Genomic DNA, 12339 nt, shown 5'->3' on the forward strand with positions numbered 1-12339 from the left:
ACTTTGATGCAGTATGATCTTGTATAGTCATTTGATATGTGTAAAGCTCATTATGTGTATGTATTTGATATAATTGTATATATATTTGTACATGGTATGTATATAGCTTGTGAGGGTTTATTTTCAGTTATTTATTTTTTACCTTATACAAATATTGCTTACATAATTGCTTACGTATCGATAACCTTAAGTTTTTGTTTGTTTACTATTCAGTTGTGTAATAATTGAATCGTAATAAGTATAATAATCTGTCAAGTTGTTACAAAAAATAATAGTTTTAAATTTTAAAAGAATAAAAAAGAAATAAATTCTTTTACGAGAACTAAAATAAAACTTATTCATTTTATATAAACTAAAAATATTATATATAAAAAATTTAACTTATTTACTTAGATAAGCTTCCTACTAACAGGTTAAAAAAATATTTTCTAAATTATTCCAATAACTTCATAATCAAATTTATGACATAAATTATCATATGATAAAAAGTTGTTAAATAAATACTTAATTAAATTATTTATCTAGACAATTCTTAATCATTAAGTGATACTATACTGCTTACTTATAAAGTTATATAGGCGTTTTGTCCCCTTCTCCGAAAACATTCTACGCTTGCTTTGCCCCGGGCTTCCCATGAGAAAGCCCAAGTGACAACTGGATAAAAGTATAAAATAAAAAAAAAAACTGAGAGAAGAAACATGTGTTTGCTTTATAAGAGAAAAAGAAGAAAAATGGAAGAAATAAAAATATGGAAGGATAAACGATTTTTTTATTTCTAAAAAAAAATATTAACCCCAATTTATGGCCACTTGAGATTTTTTTATTTTATTTTTTTTATAAGTAAAACTCAGTAATATGTTTTATCTCTGTCGTTTTTAATTATAAACTAGATAATAAAAATGTTTTTATTTACATCTTTTCCCATTCATTCATTTTCCATAAAAACAAAGATAACAGTGTCAACCAAATGATGCAACTTAATATATACTAATGTAATTATTTATTTAAAATAACTACAGAAGCGAACTCTGAGAAATAAGTTCTTATGTTTGCTGCAAGTGATGATTTATTATTTTTTGTTAATGGCCCATTTTTTATCTGCACAGGGTTTGTTTTAAAAGATGAAAGAGAGAGGAAAAAAAAACCACATTTTTAACATGAAGGAGAGAAGAAGAGAAAAAAATAAATTCAATATTACATAATTAAAATAGTTAAGCATAATTTAATCTATCAGTATAATTTTTTTTCCAAAATTCCTAAAAGTTTAAATAAGTTTTTCCTTTACTGTTCAACTCGTATTACAACAGTCATTTATTTTTAAAATTCTTACTTAACGTGTAATCTAGTATTCTAGTTTACGATTAATAAATAATAAAAAATTAGTAAATAAATTATATAATTTCTTATTTAATATATTTTATAAAATAAATAAAATACATTTTTATATAAATATAAACAAACTAATTTGTTATATGAATGAGTATATTTAGTATATATATATATATATAATAATAATAATAATAAATCAGTATGTTTATATTTAAACAAAAATGTGTGTTTATATTTATTGTATAAAAATATATTGAAGAATAAATTATATAATTTATTTACTACATAAAATATAAATATATAAGTATATGCAATATAAGATAAGTAATACAATATTAGTATATTTACTATGGATTCAAAAATAGTTTATTTATTTAATCTATACCACACGTCTCATTTTGTCACTTTTAGTGTAAATATTTTTGTATTATCAATGCACAAAAATTAAATTATCAAAATATTACTAGAACCATCACTAATTAAATTCTCAATAAGATTTTTCGCAATCAAGGTTTAATTAAAAGAAACAGAATAATAATAATTATTAAATTATTCTAAAAAAAGAAATAATTATTAAAGAAAAACTAATAAAGATTGCTATAGTAACTAGATACTCAAGTGAATAATTTCAAGCAGAAAGGATGACCGCATAAAAGTCACTGATCGCTGTAAAAAAATAAGAAGAAAAAAAAAAACCATCCAAAGTTTATAAATTTGCATTATAATTGCTTTTTTAATCGGATTGTAAAAAGATATTTTTTAATCTTCTTATTAATGCGTATCTATTGAATTTGTTGATAATTAAAATATACAATTTTCTATTATAATAAATTGTTTCATAATGTTGAAAACATAATATATTTTATATATTAATTTGAATGATTATATTTTTTTTCTTAAAAATAGTAAAAAAAATATATTTACAGCTAGACATTCAGAAACTTCTTTATGTGCATGGAACGTTAATTTCAACCAAAAAGTAGATCTACGATGCGAGTTGTGCAATGCAAAAAGGTAAAAATGTTAACACAACAAATAGTGTGTACAAAATTCTCATCATTTAGAAAGAGAAGTTTTCTTTAAGTGGTTTTCACATACAAAAATTTCATTTCTTCCTCTTAGAGTGTGTTTGTATTCACGTTAATGTGGAAGTTATTAATACAAACACGCTATTAGAGTGTGTGCCTAGATACACGTTTGAAAACCACGTTAATGGAGAAGTAAAAAAATTTTGCTTCTTATTTTTACGTTTTTGATCTCGGACGAACGTGATTAAATGTGTGGAAACGTATTTTCAAACACACTATTAGTCTATGAAATGCACGTGTTTTAGTGAAGCAAGTGAATAATAACACTTTCTTGTTGGATTTTATATGTGTTAGTATTATTTAAGTAAGGTCATTTCAGTAAGAAGGGATGTTTCATGATATATATTTTGAAACAAGTAATGTCAAAACAAAAATATTATCATATTCCACAAAAGACATTCAATTAAATTAATATGTTTTACAAAATTTATACATAACTTTAGGAATAGTTATACTAACCTTTCATGATGTTAGTGTGATAATTATGCCTTAACTAATTAAAAATTATACATTTTTCTCACTTAAAATAATTAATTAAAATATACCTATTTTCTTGTTTAATATATTTTTTGAATTTCATAGATTGACATCCATCTTTTTTCAAAAGGTTATGCACATATATTTTTTTTATATTGACCATACACATACTATCCTTATTTCAAAAAATTAACTAAAATATATTCATGATATTTTTTTAAAAAAAGTCATTTAATTATGTGTTATATATGTAATAAAATTGTTAATTATTTTAAAATTAATATTTACAATAACAAATTTCATTAATTAATTGTTAATAAAAAAACATATAAGATGTCAAGGAAATAAGTAAGAGTGTAAGTAAATTAAGTTTGATACATGTCTAAACATTAATAAGGAATAACGATTGTAAATGCCGTGACATATATGTCTCACGCAACACAATAATACCAAGAATAATGAATAAATACATAATTTAAGTCTAATGTATTATATATATTTCTAATTATGTGTAATAGAATTGAGAAAAATGTTAGTAACACTATCTTTAATATTATTTTATTAATACTTCTTTTATTGGTTAAAAAAATTTAAGTTAAATTAAAAAAAATGAAAATTTATTAAATGTTATATGAGACTTACAAAATTTATGACTTTTAAAGGATTTAATCCAATAATAAGAATTGGATACAAATTAAATTATTCGCTTGAATTTTAACTAATGTATTATATGTGTCTCTAATTATGCGTTGTATTTCATGTATATTAGATAATTAATATTTTTAAGGTTTAAATATGTTTTTAATCCCTTAAATTTAAGGTAAATTTATTTTTAGTTTCTCAATTTTAAGATGTTTTTTAGTCCTTATAATTAAAAAATTCTTATTTTAATCCTTTTACTTAAATTTTGCTAAAAAAAACTTATCAAATACTATTGTATATAATCTATTTATTGATGTCCTTATTATTGAAAACATGATATTAAACTTAATTGATCGTGTATAATTATTTGAGTTAATCACCTATACATTATCAGTGTAAATTTTTTTTACACTGGTAACCAATTATATCTCTTAATTGTGTCATGTCACTGTTAAAAGTAAATGTGTTTACAGTGACATGACACAATTAAGAGATATAATTGGTTGTCAGTGTAAAAAAACTTTACACTGGTAGTGTATAGGTGATTAACTCTAATTATTTTAATTCGTCACTTTTAAATATATTATTGATGACTTGAAAAGTTAAAACAAAATTTTTAAAAACTGTAAAAACTAAAAATAACATTTTAAAATTTAAGAAATCAAAAATAAATTTACTATAAGATTAAGAGATTAAAAATATATTTAAATTTATCTTTTTTTATTATTATCAAATTTAAGTCAAGTTAAATTGTTATGGTTCACCATGTTACAAACCTTTTAACATGGTATCCAACTTAACAATAATTATGGAAGGTAAAAAATAAATCCAACTCAACTCATTAAAATTTAATTGAGTTTATTGAATTCACGGTTAGGGATGACAATTATACTCGTACCCGTGGGTAATACCCGAACCCGTCCCGACTTTGACGGGGAATACCCGGTTTGACCGGGTACGGGTACAGGTACATGTATGTACTTACCCGCCCCGTACCTGTACCTGTCCCCGTCCCCGTTCTCATTTTTAATTTAATATCCACTTTTAATTTAATTTTATTAAAGAATTTTAATATTTTTTTATGTGTAATTATTTATTATAATATAAGATAAAGAAATAACTTAATTATAATTATAATATAATTAAAAAAATAATTTAAAAATATTATATTTTTAAAAAAAATAAAAATAAAAAATTTGGCGGGTACTACAGGTATACCCGATACCCGATGAGAACGAGAATGGGGATGAAAATCACATACTCGACGGGTACGGATACGGGAACAGGGACGAGTTTGGCTCGTAGGGACGGGGACGGGTATCATGAAACCCGTACCCGCCCCGCCCCATTGCCATCTCTATTCACGGTTGAATCACCATCCACTTGCATCCTAGAGCTGAGTATAAGTTTTAAGTCAAAAGTAGAATTTAAGTATAATTAGCGAAAATTCTAAGAAAATTAGTACAAGTATTAAAGAGTGTTTTTAAGCTGATGATGTACATGATAAATTAAATTAGTTTGCAGGATAATAATTAAAGAAAAGCAAAAGAGAGATAAAACTAAAAGAGTGGTATGGGTCCAAGTTGCAGATTGTTTGCAGATGCAGTAGGAAAAAGGCATGATCCGGATCGATCACCCTCGCAGAGAATCCACTTCTCCCTGTGCTGCTGCATCAACAGTATCATCGATTGGGTTCTGAGGACAAAATAATGTCCTGCTCCAACTACATTACCACTAAATTAGAATGATTAAAGATTCAGTCCAGCAAATGTTATTGGTGGGTTCTCAATACTAATTACCCCTTACCCCTTTTTTCTGCTTTTGCAACGGTTGGTTAAGAACCAAGTATTCCACTTCTGCACATGAAAAAATCTTTATAAAATATAAATTAAAAAAGAAAAAAAATAATTATGTCAATTTCAGTTCATCCGTTACGATGCCCCACCAAAGTTCAATGTCCACGTCATACATCCACTGTTTCCCTTTACATGCATATATCATCCTACTTTATTAAGTGTCGATAGTTTTTTGTTTTTTCCCACTCAATATACAGCTAGTTTCATAAAGATTAACAAAGCCAACATTGTTAAATTAGTCAAATCTTTTTTATTTTGGGAAAAGAAAATATCTCAATGGATATGGTGGCTTAGGTTCAAAATGGAACGAAATAATTGGTTTCAAGTCTTTAAGATCAGTAAAGTTTGAGACATGGACAACCTTTTGAGTTTTAATAATACTATAGTTACCGTTTGATTAATTATTCGGTGCCTTTACGGTCTTACTTTGGGTTAAACCTTAAAGTTTAAACTTCCTTTTTGAGCACAATCGATCTATGTTTCTGTATTTAAAGGTTTCACTACACTTTTAATTTTTATAACTAACGAATACTAATTAACTAGCTCAATTTATTAACAAGAATATAATTTTTCAATATTTAGATATAATTTATAATTTTCAAAGGTTATTTATTATTCCCCTTTTGACCAATATACGCCTCTCCATTGTTAAAAAAATATATTGTAACTTGAAAATATGAGTGCCTATAACTTTTTTTTAAAAAAATATTGCAACTGGCACGTGAGAAAAAAAATCCTTAATTAATTGGAGTGCCTATATAATATACTTTTGTTTACAATGTGCTCAAAATAGAGAAAGATAATTGATAATATTTGTAAATAATACAATTTGCTAACAAAATAAAAACTAATAGAAGAATATCTTATTTAACCGGAAATAACTTTGTTGCTAGGGATATAAGAAAAAATAGATATTAAAAAAAAGATTATAATTAATTAATTATTTTAAATGATTTAAATACACTTAAAATTTTAATACATTAATTTATCACATAGATAAAAAGTAAATTTTAATACATTAATGTATCACATATATATTTTCTACAGTTTTATATCGCATACATGTGTGAATGAAAATAATACCAAATATTCAACAACAAAAATAAAAATCTAAACGGCGATTTTCATTATAATTAGCATGGAGAAAAGGCGGGAAAAAGGAGCAAAGTGGTAGAGAGGTAGTTGTTAATTGAAACCGTGTATATAAAGATCATTTCCTTCATTTTATTTGGAATTATTATGGATCCGTTTTTAAATCTCTAATGACCTGGCATATATATCACCACTCACTCTTGTCCTTTGAGAGTCATTTTGGTTAATTCTTATTCTACTTAATAACGACACATATCAACACCATAATTAGTATAATTACGTACAATAATTTTTTTACTTCTTTATATTTGTGTGAAGTAGTAGAATTAGTTTGTATGGCATAAATAATTATAATATTAGATGATAAGATTATACTTAGTTGCATTCTTTTATTATGAAAATAAACTTTTGACATGCTTGTTTAATTAACTATTTATAAGTATTATTTTGTAAAACTTCTAAACTCCAAATTAATTGATAATTGATAGTATAATTAATTTCATTTAACATTCTTTATTTTGCAAAACTGCTAACACAGCTACATAAATAAGTACGTAGCATGATTTATTAATTAGTTTTTATTTTAAATAGTAGAATTAAAATATAATTTTAAGAGTTTATAATTATTATCTATGATGATAATTAGCACATAGACACACATGAACAAACATATATATCGTACCTATTAATTAATATTTAACTTATAATTATGTTTTTATATTTTTGTTTATATGTTTTATAATTTTTGTGGGTAGCATAATTGCTTAGCAATTGGTGGGGAACATGTCATTTATGAATGTGAATCGGTGTGTCCCAGAATGAATCCTTTTACACATCCATATAGTCCTCTGAAGGTAATGTGAACCCGCATAAGTTCTGTCCGTTTCAGGCCATAAAAGCAGACACCCATGCCCCACTCACTCAAATTCTAGTCAAATTACATAGTAGCTTCTATTATTTTAGCAAAATCGCTGTCTCTCTATCCTTCAACACAGTGAACACTACTGTTTAGAGAGAGAGATAGATAAACGGAATGTGCACTTTGAATTTAAAGGGGTAATGATTCAATCATGATGCGGTTTTAGTAAAAAAAAAAAGTGGTGTGTGCGCTGTGCAATATGCATCGGTCATCATGTTCACAAGGGCAATAGGGAGGGAGAGAGGTCGTGTTTCAAATTTTGAAATTAGAGAAAGTGAACACAGCATTTTTCTCACACGGGTAGGTGGGTGTGTGAGTGAGAACAAGAGAAGCAAGCCACTTTAGTAAACCTTGGCCACGTGGGACAGATTTATTTCAAGCAACTAGTACACAATCATACTATAATATCTCTTCAAAGAGTCACCAGTTAGCTCAACTAATTAGCCAACCTGACCCTAAAGTTATATTCTACATATTAAAATTATCCCAACCCAAAACTTCAAATATTACTTTACTTCTAGAATCCAAGTATCAGTTTCTTATTTGTTATGGGTCCTTTTTAAAATAAAATAAAAGTTGAAAAAAAGAAAGAGAGAGAGAGAGAGAACAGAATCTCTGTAATATTTGAATGAGGACAAGTGAAACAAATGTCACACTAAATTCCACCTTTATGAATATTAATTTAACCAGGACGATAAAGCTTACAACTTGATCTTGGAAAGCCCAACTTAGCAGCCTAAATACCGCTTTAACTTGGTTAATTACTTTTCCTCAACCCCACAAAACGCACTGTTTTGTTTCGGTAATCAGACGAGTATATGCTTTTATTTGTTTTCTTTAATCTTTTATTTATTTATTTCCGTAATCTACTTCAATATATATTGACTTTGGCTTTCGAAATTCGGCTACGTACTTCTAGGCATGCAATTAATTAAACAATGCAAAGGTTGATAGTTACATAAAAAATTCATAAATTAAAAACCGTCTTATTTAAAAGAGAGAAAAAAAATATTTAGTAACAGTAGATATGCATTTTAAAATTTTTGACGTATAGAGAATGTCCTTGGCATCCAATTCTCTCTCTTAATTTTTTTTCTATCTTTGGTGGGTCACCGCCGTAAGGACAACGGAGCTTGAACTTCTATGAACATGGGACTTATTTAGTGTATCATTTTCTACGGGTCTTTTTAAATAGCACGGAAGAACAAGTATCAAGGTTTTGACTTATGGAACTAAGTTATTTTTTGTGTTGAACAATTTTCTCCGTGCGAGTCTGCCAACACTGTTTTCACAAGCATTTGTCGTCCAAGCACAGTGTATATAATATATATAAGGGATGCATGAGGACGAATGATTTACTATATGCCTACTTAATTTCATGCATTATTTTTACATCCATATGTACGAATTCCATTGTTCGTGGTTCATTGTCATTCATTCACGATGAGAAAAGTAAATTTGAATACCTAATAAGATGGTCATTCATAAGGAAAAGCAAATTAACTCCTTCCTTCTTTGTTTACTTACTCCTTATTTGTTAATTATTACACATCTGCTTCAAATCATGATGAATTAATATATTAGGGTTTTAAAAAGTAGTTTGTCGTGATCCCGTTTGAAGGTGCAAATAGATATCAATTAACAAATAAATAAAAAATTTCCTCTGCATACCAGTCAAAAGAGAACTGATTTAAATAGAACATGTGTGTGACATTGTAAATTAAATAAATCAAGAGTTGATGTTTTATAGTCCATTGCTGATGCATGCATGATTCATCAAATGAATAACGAATTGAAGGAAACAAACTTAGATTCGAGAATAATCATTGAAGAAACAATGGACATATGTAGCATCCAAGTGTCCAAAATTGAGTGCATGCAGAGAGAAAAAATAAAGGTGCGTGGGAGAAAAGAGTTACAAACGTGGTACGAAGAAGTTAAAAGAAGAGGAGAATCTCCTATCAAATCTAAACAGCGAGTGGTGATGGTAAATGAATATTCCCTTTAACCCCCCATGCAATAAGAACAATCTGAGAGCAGAAAAAGTGGGATTCACCATTTTCCACTTCCAAGCAAACAACAATACTATACACTACTACTACTCTATCTTCCACACGCAAAGGAAGGAAGCCACAGTTCACAAAATCACAGCTACATATACCTATAGGCTATAGGTGAAAGATATTAAGAGAAACATGATTGTAGGTGCATTATTTCAATGAGTAATAAGTTACTACAAACAAAATCATGGACTCTTGTCTCTGTAACATATACATGCTAATCATACGTATACTTATCCCGCAATATCCGTTCACGTGCCCGGGTATTGTTTTGGCCTCTTATATTTCATATGCATCCCATTTTCCAAAAACAATGATCATGTACTTGGTCGTGTAATTACTCTCTCGCACAGTCCCACTCCTATTCAGCCTAATCCATCACTGCAGCCTTTCCCTTCCTACCTGCACTGCACACACCACACTTCCGGTCTTCCACATCATAATTGAACTGTCACTATGAAAATTCAATGCCAGTTTGCCGCTGCTACATGAGTAAAGGAATATATGCATCTGCCTGTGCTATGAATTATGATAATTTCCTAACCCCAACCAGCCTCCAAAGAACACGATCAAATTGTAGCAATTATGTTATTGAAAAAATATCGTGTATTAAGAAAAATTAAGTTTTAATTTTTGTTTGGTTTAATTGAGCATTTTCTCACTCAAGTTTCATGATTTCCTGAATTTTATCACCAAACTTTTGAAATTGCATATTTTATCATCAAATTTTCAAATTTTTACACATTTTATTATTCCATCAATTGATTATCTATTTCTATTAGTTGATAAATGATGTAACATATTAATGGTTGATTCATTACGTTAATTAGGGGTGTAACATATTAAATCGTTAACGTAATGTAACATATAGATGATGATATGACAAAATATATCATATGCATTAGTAATAAATATGCATATCACATCATTGGTCAATATATCACATTATTAGTCAACTAACAAAATGTAATCAATTATTTTGATGACTAAATGAGCAATTTCAAAAGTTGGATGACAAAATTCTTGAAATCATAAAATTTGTATGCTAAAAATTATAATTAAGCCTTTTTTGTTTTACCTTGTATTGCTGAAATAACATTTTCTTGTAAGGTATGTTTGAATTAGAGTACTGCATTTGTTATATGATGGTATGTAATGATAGTTAATAAAAAAACACAACCAGATTTTCCTTATGATTTTAGCTATTAAAAGACTAGTTTTCAGCTTCATCAAAGATTAGACGTCTCTCTTTAAACCTTAATTGTATTGAATCTATTTCTTTCAAGAATATGTTTTTTTTTTATCAAATCCAAAATATCAAATTTGAGACTTGAGGGCTAATCACATCACTAATTAGACTAACAAACGTTAGTATGTAATACGCTCATTTGAAAAATATAAAAGTTAAATTAATATTGAGATATTCAAACTATTTTAGGGCTTGCTATAGTGTAGGTGTATGTGAATTTAAGTTGATACTTGTTATCGTCTTTATAAAATAAATTATATTAAAAATATTGAATTAAGTTATCAAATTTTAAATAAAATTAAACAATTAAGTCACTCATTTCGTGAAACCGTTATAAAATGACAAAATTTATGACGTTTTAAAGATACTATGAATCTAACTAAAACAAAATTTATAATATGAACGACTTAATTAAAACTAAAAAAAATAAAGACCTAATTATTTGTGTTTAAATGATTTAGGGATTTACTAATTAATTTTTAAAAAATAAAATAAAAATGGTGAAGTGAGGTGAGGTAGAAGGCTTCTTTATACAATAAAGAGTACTATTTTGTGTTGTATATTGTTGAGATATTTCGAAACACTTTATTCCTATATTACTTGGAGATATATTACTTAAGAGTATATATTTATATACTAACTTATGCGTAACACTTTTAAAAGATACAAGTAATGGAGCGTGAGCTTGTGCACATAAGAGTGAGCCTATCACAATATAAATCCACCACCAATTTGTCCTCTTGCACTTCTCTGCCTTCTCTCCTCTGGATTCGCCAAACATCTTAAAATCATTAGTGGAAAATTATTATTATTATTTAAAATTAATTACTTAAAAATATAAATAAAAAAATATATATTATAATTGCAATATTTTATTTAGTACAATACCGGTTTATTGTTTTAACTAGTTAGTATAATTAATATATAAAGTATTAATTTTTAGTTATATTGTTGGTGTGGATTGAACTTATGTACTAATAAAAAAGTGTAATACTCATCTACTATTAATGTAAAATATTTTACACCTAAATCAATTAGAAATCAATTTTTGATATAATTTGTTAGGTGATTATCATTAGAATTAATAAACTTGACATGCAATATGACTTGTAATAGGATGATAGTTGGTATAATTTTTTGTTAATTATTATTTTTTCTCTAAAATTAAGACACGAACGGTTAATTATTATATAAATACTATTTACATTTTAGTTACAAGCTTATATATAATGTTTATCGTACTATATATTTCTTTTTCTATTAGACGCCTGATTAACTAATACAAATTATTTTAATTTAATTAGTAATTTTGAATTCAAGTTATATATGTATAGGTAATTTTTAAAGAAATAATTTTTTTCATAAATTTTCTACTGAACGCGTGATCAACTAGTACAAATTATAAATTGTTTTGCCTGTCAAATAATTTTCTATATTTTGAGAAACGATTCGATCATAATAAAAATGTCCACAACATAAAATTTCTCAATTACTTTATATTTTATGAACGTTTTTCAATTATTGACAAGAAAAGTATTGGTTAAAAAGCAAAAAACGAAAGTGTAATGTTTCAATTTAAAAATAATCTTTTGACTTTTATATTTTTATCCAATATTCTAGTTAAGAA

Source organism: Cajanus cajan, chromosome 7, assembly GCF_000230855.2.
Source record: "Cajanus cajan strain Asha chromosome 7, NIPB_CcT2T_4, whole genome shotgun sequence".
Taxonomy (NCBI): Eukaryota; Viridiplantae; Streptophyta; class Magnoliopsida; order Fabales; family Fabaceae; genus Cajanus; species Cajanus cajan.